The sequence below is a fragment of the Chlamydotis macqueenii genome, chromosome W (assembly GCF_036417535.1).
Source record: "Chlamydotis macqueenii isolate bChlMac1 chromosome W, bChlMac1.mat, whole genome shotgun sequence".
NCBI lineage: Eukaryota > Metazoa > Chordata > Aves > Otidiformes > Otididae > Chlamydotis > Chlamydotis macqueenii.
This window is the reverse complement of record NC_141592.1, coordinates 2118074-2131574: the sequence shown is the minus strand read 5'-3', so window position 1 is coordinate 2131574 and position 13501 is coordinate 2118074. Positions and strand designations below refer to the sequence as shown.

The 13501-nt window shown below is 51.3% G+C and overlaps 1 protein-coding gene and 1 long non-coding RNA gene across 3 annotated transcripts in view; one reads left to right on the top strand and one right to left on the bottom strand.

The window, feature by feature from the left end:
- LOC147596526 (uncharacterized) overlaps positions 1–9206 on the bottom strand; it is a 634176-nt gene extending 624970 nt beyond the window's left edge. The window contains exon 1 of the long non-coding RNA XR_015261338.1: positions 8618–9206. This is a non-coding gene — a long non-coding RNA (uncharacterized LOC147596526). The remainder of the gene's footprint in view (positions 1–8617) is intronic.
- Positions 1–13501, top strand: part of LOC104485672 (netrin receptor DCC-like) — a 368885-nt gene that overhangs the window by 7609 nt on the left and 347775 nt on the right. The gene's annotated exons all lie outside the window — the stretch shown is intronic.

Here is a 13501-nt window from a genome sequence, read left to right as displayed (position 1 = left end):
GGAGGCCACGCAGATGCTGAGAGGGCTGGAGCAGCTCTGCTGTGAGGCCAGGCTGAGAGAGCTGGGGCTGCTCAGCCTGGAGAAGAGGAGGCTCCGGGGAGAGCTGAGAGCGGCTCCCAGTGCCCAAAGGGGGCTGCAGGAAAGGTGGGGAGAGACTCTTCAGCAGGGCCTGCTGGGACAGGACGAGGGGTGATGGTTTCAAAATAGAGGGAGGGAGATTCAGACTGGACAACAGGAAGAAATTTTTTACTCTGAGGGTGGTGGAGCACTGTCCCGGGTTTCCCAGAGAGGCAGTGGATGCCCCATCCCTGGAAACATTCCAGGCCAGGTTGGCCGGGGCTCTGAGCAACCTGATCTGGTTGGAGATGTCCCTGCTCCTTGCACAGGGGTTGGACTGGGTGGGCTTTGAAGGTCCCTTCCCACCCAAACCATTCTATGATTCTGTGTTTCTCAACTTAAATAAATCTTCACTGACTTCCACGGAGGCGCCTTTGCGTCCACAAAATCCTCCGGACGCGGTTTGTTGCCGATCGTTTGCCTTCTTTCTGCGCTCGCGTCGGCGCCGACTCTCCGCGACCCGACGGCTCTGCTGTGGCAGGTGTATTGACATTAAAAAGGTCGGTAACACCTCTCCGGAGAGGGATATTCTGTCCCCAGTAACTCTGTCAAGCTTTTCCATCTGCGTGGGGAATTCGTCAGAAGCCGGTGGCGTGTTATTAAAAGTATCACTTCTCTCTTGATTTGCTTCTTAATTGAATTACGTCGTTAATAGAACTCGATTCCGCTCGACGGCAAATGATACCACCGCCGGGACAGCGGCCGCTCCAGGTTGGGAGGAACGCTCTGTGCTCAACCAACCGGTCACAAACGGGGCAGCACCGCCGTTCTCTTAACGAGCGAATTTTCCGATCGCCGCCGAGGGGAGGTTTTCTACTTAAGCGGGCGCGCTGGCTCGGAGGCACCCGAATCCCTTGGCACCGGCGCTTGGTTGCAGGTTGGTTTTTTTGTGACTCGAGGTTTTCATCTGGCATCTTCTGATGCTCCTTATTTAAGCTTAATCTCCCTCTGTCACAAATTTTTGAGGCGCTGCGGAGCGAGGCCGTCGACGGAGAATCGGGGAGCATCCCCGCGTGTGTCGGGGCTGTCCGTATTGCGTTCTTCCTCCTCCTTTTTCAACCGGAACGTCCCGGGAACGATGTAGCTACTGATGGATGCGCTCAACTCTAGTTAGCTTTCCACGAGACGCCAAACCCATGAGGCTCGGGAGAAAGACAAACCGGAGCGGAGTCCAAAGCGGAATTAGCAGAGCGGTGGGTTTCCAGGTTTTTGTGCCCAATCTGGTGTAGGTTCTTGCTTGGTTGGTTGATTTCCCGCCCGTCGGAGGTGGACACCAGTTGCTGCTGGTGGCGGCGAGACCTCCGGCTGCGGCAGAAGCGCGACAGAAAGATTCCGCGGTGACAGCGGAGAGCGAACAAGATTATCCGTCACCCGCGCGACGCGGAGAGCTACACCATCAGGAGTATCTTGGAGCAGAACCCTGGGCTGTGTTCTACCGTTAATTTTTTTTTTTTCCGAGTGATGCTCTCAACAGGTTTTAATGGGAAATTCCGCTTAGAAATCGATAGTGTGCTTCGCTCCTGGATTTATGAATGCATTCCTCAGATTGCGGACGAGTGGAACTACCTGAGTCCAATTCAAACGGCTCTTAAACGGGGAGCGCGGTGGTATTTGAGCGTCCGATCGTTTCCATTCCCCCCGCCGTCTCGGTAAATGAGCTCTGTCTCCCGGCGTTAATATGCCAAGTACCTGAGAGCGCTAACGATTCCATTAGTTCTGATTGTTCCTGACGTCTCTTATGTCGCCGGGAGTTTCCCCTGCGTTGCTGGGCTCCGGGCTTTTGCCGCGCCATGCTCTGTTCCCGTCCGGTAGGGAAATGGGGTGTGTCACGGTCGTAGGTCAGCGCCGATCGGGACCAGACTGCGCAGTCGCTCTCTCGCTCCCCCCACCCTCCGAGGGAACAGGGGGAGATGATATAAGAAAAACGGCTCGAGGTTTGAGATAAGGACAGGGAGAGATCCTTAAAGTTACCGTTACGGGCAAAACAGACTCGACCTGGGGAAAACTATTCATTTATTACTAAAACCAAAGTGGGATAATAAGACAGGGAACAAGACAACCTCCCCCCACCCCTCCCTCTTCCCGGGCTTAACGTTATCTCTGCCTCCTTCCCTCCCGAGCGGCACAGGGGGGAAGAGGGAATGGGGGTCGCGGTCAGTTCATCACGCGTTGTTTTACGCCACTGTGTCATCGTCGGGGGAAGAACTCCTCACATTCCTCCCCTGCTCCAGCGTGGGGTCCCTCCCACGGGCCACAGTCCTTCGTGAAACTGCTCCGGCGTGGGTCATCTCTTCCACGGGGTGCAGTCCCTCCAGAACAGCTGTCCCAGTGGGCCCTCCACGGGCCACAGCCTCCTTCAGGCATCCACCTGCCCCGGTGCGGGGTCCTCCATGGGCTGCAGGGGGATCTCTGCTCCTCCATGGACCTCCATGGGCTGCAGGGGGACAACCCGCTCCACCATGGTCTTCACCACGAGTTGCAGGGGAATCTTGGCCAGGAGCCGCATTACTCCTCCCCCTCCTTCTGAACTGACCTTGGCGTCTGCAGCCGTTCCTCACAACAGGCTGGCAGACGCCTCTCAGGATCCTTTTTACATCTTATTCATTTCTCATCTCCTCTCCACTTCTTGCAGCCGGGCCGGGCCGAGTTGGGCCCAGTCGGCTGCCCGGCGGGAGGCCAGAGGGTGAGGCCTGCAAGGCCCATGAGGCTCGCACCTCCCCCTCTCTGCCCCTGCTCAGCTTCTTCACATCTTCTCCTCTTTTTTCTGTTTTCCCCTTCTTAAATACGTTATCGCAGAGGCGTTATCATGGAACATTCTGCTACCAATCGGCTCGGCCTTGGCCAGCAGTGGGTCCGCCCTAGGCCCGGCCGAGTCCACTGAACAAAGGGGAGCGACTTCTAGCAGTTTCCTACAGAAGCTGCCACCTTAGCCCCCCCCTCACTAACAAAACCAGAACAGTCAGAAATAAGTAAACCTTTCTACGAGGTCGGTCTGGGTCGTTGCATGACTGAAAAAACACCCCAAAAAAATGCAGCCAGCCGCTCCTGGAGCCGGGATTAACTTTCCCTATTTTTTCTGTCAGCAAAATGAATGCTGATGCAGGGATTTCCATCCCGAGTGCTTCTCCTTGGCTGAGGTGTAGACCTGATGGTCCCCTGGTCCTTCCCATGAGTAGAGCAGTCTTCCGGTGCCTCACAGGGGCTACAGGAAAGATGGGGAGAGACTCTTCAGCAGGGCCTGGTGTGACAGGACAAGGGGTGATGTTTTCAAAATAGAGGGAGGTGGATTCAGATTGGATATTAGGAAAAAATTTTTTACACTGAGGGTGGTGGAGCACTGTCCCAGGTTGCCCAGAGAGGCGGTGGATGCCCCATCCCTGGAAACGTTCAAGGCCAGGTTGGCCGGGGCTCTGAGCAACCTGATGTGGTTGGAGATGTCCCTGCTCCTGGAGGGGAGTTGGACTGGGTGGGCTTTGAAGGTCCCTTCCAACCCAAAACCGTTCTGTGATTCTATGAACCTGCTGCTGAAGCCACTCCCCTTTGAGGTAGAGTTTTTCTCTAATTTTTTATTAGATTGTTAAGAATTTCTCGTTTTCCCAAATGCAAGCGCCCCGTTGTCGCTTCTCCGCAAAGTTAAACGAGGATGAGGAGGTGCTTCCGGCGGTGAAGGCTGAACAACTGCAAACGCCCGTGAAGGATGGTAGAACGCTTTGAGATTCCCGTAGTAAAATGCTCCGGCGCGACTGGGATGTATGGCTGTCGTAAAACGTTGATCATCCTGGCGCTAGTCAGCTCCGAATGAGACCGGAGTCGGCCTGACAGTAAATTAGATTTTAAAAGGTAATTCGGCGAACGTATGAGGAAAATTTGGCCTCTTAGCAGACGATCCGTCAGCAACTTGTCTGAATTGGTTTCTCATTTTTCGTAGAACGTTTGCTGGTGGCATGTACATTACCCTGTGATATAAAAACACCAGCAGCTCACCGTTTCCAAAATCCATCGCTAGGAATCGCCTGGTTGGCTCCTGGGAGGACACGAGTCTTTGAGTTTTAGAATCTATAAACATTTTCCGAAAAACCTTTGGCAGATGCCTCCTAAAACGATGACTGTGGAAATCATGTTCCTTCTTTGTAGGCCCTTAGTTTTAAAATGTCTTAAAAGCGCTACGTGAAATAAATTCGTGGCGTCCGCAGCCCCGATGAGCTTGAAGAGGGGACGAAAAATCCCTCTCTGCGTTCCTTTGGGCGGCAACTGGTGGCTTCTTGGCGTCGTGTTTCTGCTCCTTGATGGCCTTCCACAGCAGATGCAGGGTCACCTCGCGCGAAATAAAAATAGGCAGGCAAATAATAAAATTGAGAGCGAGTATCAACCGTTGCTTCATGGGTTTTACTTTAGGAATAACCAGAAAATTTCCAAGCCAGGACTTGGTTGTCAACGCTCTGGACTAGAAGGGCTCCAGCTCATGAACGCGTCCCGTCCTCTGCTCCCACCTTCTTGGGACGGGAAGGGAATTTTCCCCTCGTGACCGGGTTGCCGGGTTTTCCCCCTTTTCTTGTAGAGCAAGGTCTACTGGGCTTCCCTACGTCTTGTGTGCCGTTCAGGGACAGCAGTATGCCCATGTCTCCTCTGATAATTATGGTTTCTGGTCTTTACAGAGGTCTTAAGAAGGGTGCCTGCAAGTATTTTGGGGGTTCACGGCATGCGCTGAAGCTCCGTGGACCTTTCTGCAGTAGGTGTCTGTTGTGTAGCTCTTCTGTGGAGTGAACTTGATGACCCTGGTTATCCCATCCCATCCCATCCCATCCCATCCCATCCCATCCCATCCCAAGCCTTGTTCCTTCCATGTGTTGGGTCAAGTTTAGGAGACATTACTGCAAGAGTGGTCAGGCACTGGACCAGGCTGCTCAGGGCAGTGGTGGAGTCACCATCACTGGAGATGTTCAAAGAACGTGTAGACGTGGCACTGCAGGACGTGGTTTAGAGGCCATGGTGGTGTTGGGTTGATGGTTGGACTTGATGAAAATAGAAAATCAGAAAATTTCCCCCAAATTTTGATCTATGGTGTAAATTAGACTTATGAAGTGATGCGCTACGCCTTCGTTACAAGAGGAGAGATTAATTGTGAGACCATGGGTTTGGTTTTTTTTTTTTTGATTCGTGGATTCGTTAAAAATATTTTTTAAAGTAGAAATTTAACGTTTTCTCCTGGAAGTTCTAATGATGAACAGTACCCAGGGGGAGATTTTATAGGGATAAATCAGAAGTACGACTTCACGCCAACTTTTGCCCCCCTGGGGTTTTCTATTTGCACTTCCAAACAGCGTTAAATTACGTGTTTTACGTACAATTAATGTGTTTTTAATGACCAATTAGAAAATTGCTGCGGGGTGAAATTACTGGGAGGTAAACTTTGACTTTGAAAGGAAAAACTACCCTCTGCGTTTTCAGACGTCCTGATTTTTTCCCCAAGTTTTATTTTCTTCGCATTCTCTTTCGATGTTTTTCCTTGCACCTCTACGTCTGGACCTCTGTAGAAGGTCCAGAAATGCCGGCGAAGGATCGGGTGCGCGAGACGTAAATTCCGCTCTCCGCTAAATCCCAGGTCGCGCCGATGATCTCGGCCTAGGTTGCGTTTGGGATTGGGATGGGGGCTTTAGGCTTGCTGAGAGGCTTGCAGAGTTTTCAGCTTCTGCCTAACGTGGATTTATTCTGTTTGATGGAATTGGATTCCGAGCGACTTTTTGCAGACATCGGAATTATTTTCTCACACCTGTGTTTCGTGAGACGATTTGCTTTATATGAGGAAGGAAGGTAAATGTGGAGAGGGGAAGGAGAAATCTTGATTTGTAATGCATTAAGCCTGAGCTTTACATACGTAATTTGGCTCCTGGATTTTGTGATGGAAGCGCTTGTCTCTCAGGAATGCGCGGTTGGAGGTCGGGGTCGATCCGGTAGCATTTGTCTGAGACGGCGTTAATTGGGCGGATCCTAGCCAATCTGCTTGTGACGGTGAAAAGTCTTCCAGAAAAAAATTAGTGGGGCCGTTCTTTCTTATCGTAGAATGGTTTGGGTTGAAAGGGACCTTCAAAGGTCGTCCAGTCCAACCCCCCTGCAAGGAGCAGGGACATCTCCAACCAGATCAGGTTGCTCAGAGCCCCGGCCAACCTGGCCTTGAACACGAGATGCTTAGAAGAAAGGGAAAGAATTGCATAAAGATGAAAATTGGAAAGAAACCGGAGAAGAGACTTGGGTGTCCAGTTGAGGGCCTGAGGGAGAGGTGGGTCCAAATTAAATGCAGCGGTCATATTTCGAATTTCTTACTTGAAACTTTAATTTTCAAGTAGTTGGAGGTTTTTGGTTTTTTTTTTTTTTTTTTTGTGGTTAACACCCAGCTGAAAACAAGTGTTGTCACTTGTTTCAATTTGTCATAATTGCAAATAGATTGAAAAGGTTTTCTGCAAATTTTCTTCTAAAAATTAATCACCCTCCGCGAACCGCGATGTTTTCGAAGAGACCTCTTTGGAATCTTCAACCGGATGCGTGATAGATGAGCTCGGGGCTGTGCTGTGACTCCGAGCTCCGAGCTCAAACGTTTTGATGGATGCTCGTACGAATGTTTGATGCCTAAATAACAAACTAACTAACAAAAAGCGTAGAGCGTGACTTCCAGGAGTGACCAATCCCGTAGGAGCGTGGGGTTGGTGGGACGTGAATTAACCATCGATCCCTTGTGCCGTTCAAGTCAATGAAAAGCCGGGATTGACCGACGTTTATCCGTACGGGGAAGGGATTTCTGGAGGAGCAGAAGATTTTGCAAATGCGAATCGAGATTCCTTTTCTAGCGCTGCTGGCGCTGCTGATAAGAGGGAGGGAGGGATGCGTGGAAGGACGCGCCTCTGGAGCAGAGGTGGGACGTTGTGCGCGGTGCTGGACGTCGTGCCAAAACGCTTCTTGGGCTGGTGTCGCAGAAGGACGTTCGTCTCACGGGAGAGCTGGCTGCGTGTCCTCCGCAGTCATGGGAGGCTGTGTTGGTTGGCGTGGTTGATCCAAGAACTGAATCCACCCCAAAATCTTTAAAATAAATGGAGCGTCAGTCCAGTCTGACTCTACCTCCTTCTGTTTTTCAAACCTTCACCCCCTGTTCTATCACACCAGGCCCTGCTGAAGAGTCTCTCCCCAGCTTCCCTGCAGCCCCCTTTGGGCACTGGGAGCCGCTCTCAGGTCTCCCCGGAGCCTCCTCTTCTCCAGGCTGAACAGCCCCAGCTCTCTCCGCTTTGTTTGTACTGAGATGGTTTTCCAAAGACGTCGTCATCTTCTGCTGCCTGCTAGCAGGAGTTAAAGTTCCTAGAGGGTTCGGTTCAAGTTGTTCTTGTCAATCTATGCTGGAGGAGTTCCGCAGATTTGTCTGGAGTCAGGATTTAGCCGGCGATATGGATCTTCAAGACCATTTGAGAAAAGTAGAGTCCGTTCAAGGGGCTTCGCTTAGGCCGATCGGAAACCCAGAAGCGAACAGGTAGGCGAGAATCTCCGGCACCTTGATTGACGGCAGGCTACTGATGTCTGCGAGATTCCGGGCTCTGACTTCTAACGAAGAGCTTAATTAGCTCCGCTCCAAGAGGTCCATTCTCCCCTTGGTAAGCGTGCGTCAACTCCGGTTGACGTTAATGTGAGTTACATACCGGGAGGAGAGTAGACCCAGAGGAACGTGGGGGGACGTGTAGGACAGAAAACGAGATGGTGGGGGGAGGAGGAGTGAGAGGAGGGAGCACAGTGGGTAGAAAATGTTGAGGGAGTTGGTGCCATTGGCCCAAAGGATGCTGGGAGCACGGGGATGCGCTCTTGGCTTCCCAATTTTCTCACCTGGGGAAGTAAAACCGTGGCAGATGACTGGGGATTCTTCCCCAAGGATAAAATCCTTGGGAAAGGTACCTCCCTCCCCTCTTTTCCTTCAGAAACGCCAATTCCCAAATTCCCCCTTGGTTTCGGCAGCAGCCGGATGTGGGATGGACGCGTGGGGATTAGGGGATGGAGAGGAGGATCCGCGTGTGCATAGCTGGGGGGACTGGAAATTCCTTTTTGTGAGGAAAAAAAAATAAATGAGAGAGGGTTGGATGCATGAACAAAAGCTTCTACTTAAACTCTGTGTCGTAGTTCAGCCCCGCTCGGGAGCAGACTACGCAGTCGCTCTCTCACTCCCCCCACCCCTCCCTCTTCCCGGGCTTTACATTATCTCTGCCTCCTTCCCCCCAAGCGGCACAGGGGGGGAAGAGGGAATGGGGGTCGCGGTCAGTTCATCACGCGTTGTTTTACGCCGCTGTATCATCGTCGGGGGAAGAACTCCTCACATTCCTCCCCTGCTCCAGCGTGGGGTCCCTCCCACGGGCCACAGTCCTTCGTGAAACTGCTCTGGCGTGGGTCATCTCTTCCACGGGGTGCAGTCCCTCCAGAACAGCTGTCCCAGCGGGGCCTCCACGGGCCACAGCCTCCTTCAGGCCTCCACCTGCTCCGGCGTGGGGTCCTCCCCGGGCTGCAGGGGGATCTCTGCCCCTCCGTGGACCTCCATGGGCTGCAGGGGGACAACCTGCTCCACCATGGTCGTCACCACAGGCTGCAGGGGAATCTTGGCCAGGAGCCGCATTACTCCTCCCCCTCCTTCTTCACTGACCTTGGCGTCTGCAGCCGTTCCTCACAACAGGCTGGCAGATGCCTCTCAGGATCCTTTTTACATCTCATTCACATCTCATCTCCTCTCCACTTCTTGCAGCCGGGCTGGGCTGAGTTGGGCCCAGTCGGCTGCCCGGCGGGAGGCCAGAGGGTGAGGCCTGCAAGGCCCATGAGGCTCGCGCCTCCCCCTCTCTGCCCCTGCTCAGCTTCTTCACATCTTCTCTCCTTTTTTTTTTTTTCTGTTTTCCCCTTCTTAAATACGTTATCACAGAGGCATTATCACGGGACATTCTGCTACCAATCGGCTCGGCCTTGGCCAGCAGCGGGTCCGCCCTAGGCCCGGCCAAGTCCACTGAACAAAGGGGAAACTTCTAGCAGTTTCCTACAGAAGCTGCCACCTTAGGCCCTCCCTCACTAACAAAACCAGAACACTCCAGCAGAGACAGGAGGGGACTGAAATGGAATAAGACGTAAAGTATGGAAATGATGAATGGTTGCGTTGGGTGTGTCTGTGTACAGGAAGGGAGCCGCTGTGCATAATTAAACAGCGGATAAATGGAAACGGACGTGGTCGCCACTAACTAAAGAGCGTGATGAATGAGTCCTGCTCCGTCACGTTCATCTATCGCCTGCTACGGGTTACTGGCGACGCCTCGGTGCTATTTGTTCTACTTGCGGCGCTTTGGCCGCTTTATTTGTGGAAGTAAATGAGACACGGTTTGGTTCCTCTGCCCAACGGGCCTGCGAGTTGTAGTTCCGACAAAGTCGCTCTCTCCGTCCTGCTGAAACTTTCTCTGGGACGTGGGAAATTAAAGGATTTTCTCAAACCCCTGTTTTGTTTTTTTTTTCCCCCTAGAACTGAACAGGCTCTGTGTGGTCAAACTTAAACGAAGAGAGTTGATGGTGACGCTCCCGTTAGGGAACCTACTGAGGTCAATAAAAAAATCACACAGTAACCTTTGCCGGGTGCCCGGAACCAAGGTACTAATTTGAAAACCAAGAAAGGGTCCAGAATTCTTCTAAAATAATAATTTAGTATGTGGAGTCCGTAGCCGGACTTTCTTTTTAGCACTGCTTCTTCAAACCTCAGTGCTGAAGCGGCTGAGATGTGGGATGGGGAAGCTGCTGTGGAGAGGCGGGGCCGTCACGAAGCTGCGTCTCTCGTGCGCTGGAACGGCTTGGTGATTAGCGGGGCTCACGGCTGGCGTGAGGGACGGACGCCCGTGTCGCTAGGTGTCATCTTGTCCCTCGCCGAAGAGCTTGGTTCCCTGCTAGATTTGTTGGATTGATCCCTCAAAGCCTGCGTAGAAGACCCGTGCAGAGGTTGCGTGCGGTGGGACGGGTCCCCTTTCTGCGCGGGGGGACCTTGGTGGGGACCGGTAATGAATCCGTACAATGCAGAGGAGTCACCCCGTGGCATCGTGCGTCGGGGCGGGTCGTGTTAGCAGCGCGTGTCCTGGTGTATTTCGAATACCTTGAGAGATGGCTGAGGTTGTGGCGCGTTTTGGTGGAGGTGGCTCCTTCCCACAGCCTCCGTTCGTTAACGGTTCTGCTAACTTCCGAGAGATTAAATCAAAATAAAATTATGGGCACTAAGGAAGGTCCGAAAGATATTTGTATTATATTAAGGCCCCAAATCTCAATTTTTCAGATTTTTCAGGGTTTTTCTGCTGGTTAAGCTTAATTTGTCCTTTTCTTTCTTTTTTTTCCCCCTTTTTTTATTTACGATCCATTCTGTCTGAGTTTTTCTCCCGAATGATTAAGAGTAGGTGAGGAGGAAGATGAGGGATTACCTGCATCGCTGGTTCATGTTGTTTGCTTGGAAGACCTTTGAAGGTCCCTTCCAACCCCAACCATTCTATGATTCTATGATTTCAGACTGCTTTGAGACACTAGAAAGACATGGACCAGTTGGAGCAGGTCCAGAGGTCGCCCAGAGAGGTGGTGGATGCCCCATCCCTGGAAACATTCCAGGCCAGGTTGGCCGGGGCTGTGAGCAACCTGATGTGGTTGGAGATGTCCCTGCTCCTGGCAGGGGGGTTGGACTGGATGGGCTTTGAAGGTCCCTTCCAACCCAAACCATCCTGGGATTCTATGATTCTGTTTCTGTTTAATCTGATATTGGACGTGCCTAAATCTCCACAGAAGGACTTCCGTTCGCCAACAACCAACTGGGTAACTCGTTCCTAAGAGAGCCTCTTTGGAGGAAATCGTAATAATAACGGGGAAATAAGTCAACGTGGCAGAGTTAAGGTGTGATAAAACGTTTATTCCTTCGCACACGACAAGAAAAAATGTGTTGATGTTTATGCGGCGGCGTAAGATTTATGATCCCATTAGGTGTTCATTTTCCTGGCTTTAACTGCTCGGGGTTTCCAGACGATGAGACAGACAATTGCGTTGCTTTTGTTTAGAGCTTTAAAAGTTGAGTTTTCTTTTTAAAATGGAATTTTGGGGGCATTGAATTTTAGGAAAGGATAATTTACTACGTTGAGGTGAGGAGAAACTTGCCCGAGGTCTCCCGTTGAGTTGGGAACAGGTCTGGTCTCTCGACGTGCCGCAACAAGGGGGCTGGGGACCAATCTCCTCTTGCAGGCCAGTGGCACCGTGGTGGTGGCTTCACCTTCTCCGTACGTCCAACGCAACCTTCATTTTTCCTCCCATTTCCCTCAAACCTCTCAACATCTCATGACTTCTTCCCGCTGCTTTCTCCGTGCCCGCTTTCTACGCCCTTCAGCCGGCGCCAAGTGAAATTGCTACCCGGACGGCGGGCTGAAAGACCGAGGAGGGCGTTGGCACGGCTGCAGACGTCTTAGATGTTCAAAGCGTAACTCAGACCTAACTAACGAGTTCGCTGCTTGTTCAGTAACGCATTTCACACCCTGGAAGCGCCTTTTTTTTTTGTCGGTGCTTCATCTCAGCGCCTGCTCTCCTAAAATTAACGAGCGTTGACCCACATGGTGATTTACACTCTATTTTGTGAGCTAGAAATAGTAATTTTCCTGAAGAACCAAAGTCCTGGATATTGGAGGAAGGTCAGGGCTGGCGGGATGCTCAACCGAAGAGAGGTGGGAACACGATTGTTCCCCGAGCCCTTCGGGAACGGAGACACAGAGCTGAGGTGCAACCCCTGAGAGCAAAATTCAACTTTGTTTCCTTACAACTACTACAACAAGGTGGATTTGTTCTAACCCCTTATTAGTAAGATTGTTTCTCTTGGCGTCACTCGATGAGACAGTCAGTAGGCAACGCTACTCTTGAGTGGTGATGTCCCCTAGCAAAACGTTGTGGTTGGATTACCCCAACTGCAAAAATAGATGGAGGGACACTGTTTACGCTCGATACCTTGTGCTATCTAAGAAAATCGCACGGAGGAGAACATACGGACGAAATTTTGGTCCTTTTTTGTGTTTGGCACAAGAACAGATGGAAAACCAGGGTGGAGATGCTGAACTGTTTGTGCCCATGGCCACCACAAGGTTTGCGTGCAGGAGAAGTGGGAGAAGGTACCTGCTATGGCTTGGTAGGAGTTCCTGTCCTCAGACCTTTGGACACAAAGATACTCCTTTGAGTAAATCTTGGGCTCAGTTTACGTGCTGGTGACAAGTTTCCCCATTGAGGTTGAACGTAATCTTTGAAAATGAAGAAAAACCCGTTGGGTTCCTTCAACGTCGTAGCGCGGGCGAGTTTTCTTCTTGGCTGGATTATGCGTTTTAAGCACAAATGGGTTCTCTGATTTTTCCTGAGTGCTTTCTTTCCGTCGGCGCGCCTCCGTTGACGTTGCGTCACGCTCCTCAAAGGCAGCAGGACGCGGTGCTGCAGCTTTGAGGTGGTTGCTAACGAGTTCTGCGACGTCGTTTCTTTCAACGGGATGAAGTTGGTGTTTGATCGAACCGACCCTAACTCTCGCCCGCTATAAATGACGCTTTATTGCCAGGTTTGAAAAGAAGCTCTGTGTTCTGAGTTCTGGATGCAAAGAGCCTTCGTTAAATGAATTTTTCAACTTTAGTAACCCAGGAAGTTGAAAATGGGGGAAAGAGGGGAGCAGGGAGTATAGAATCATGGAATGGTTTGGGTGGGAAGGGACCTTCAAAGGCCACCCAGTCCAACCCCCTGCCAGGAGCAGGGACATCTCCAACCAGATCAGGTTGCTCAGAGCCCCGGCCAACCTGGCCTGGAATGTTTCCAGGGATGGGGCATCCACCACCTCTCTGGGCAACCTGGGCCAGTGTCCCACCACCCTCAGCGTAAAAAATTTCTTCCTTATATCCAGTCTGAACGAGAAGGACTTGCTGGAATCCATCAGCAGTCGGTGCCTGGAAAACCTGCGGAGCTGGAAAACAGCTGAACAATACCGGGCCTCTTTTTTCGAACAAAATGAACCAATTTATGCTTTTCTCAGCTTTAAATCTTATTTGATGAGGCGACAAAAATACTCCTGCTTTTCAAAGGTTTCACTCTAAACGGCAAATCAGTTGAAGATCAATGTGGGAGAGTAAATCTTATATTCACACCAGTGAGGGATTAAGATGTTTACCTGAGAAGAAAGGAAAATAGATCAAAACTCTTCAGTAGCTTTAGCCAAAACCACCAGAAACGAATTTTGTCTTGTTTTAATTTAGCTAGAATTAAGTTGTTGCCTTTAACGGAAACGCTGTGCTGAAGGATTTCGCAGAGAGTGGCGATTTGGTTCCTCTGTGGTTTTTTTTTTTTTCCGACG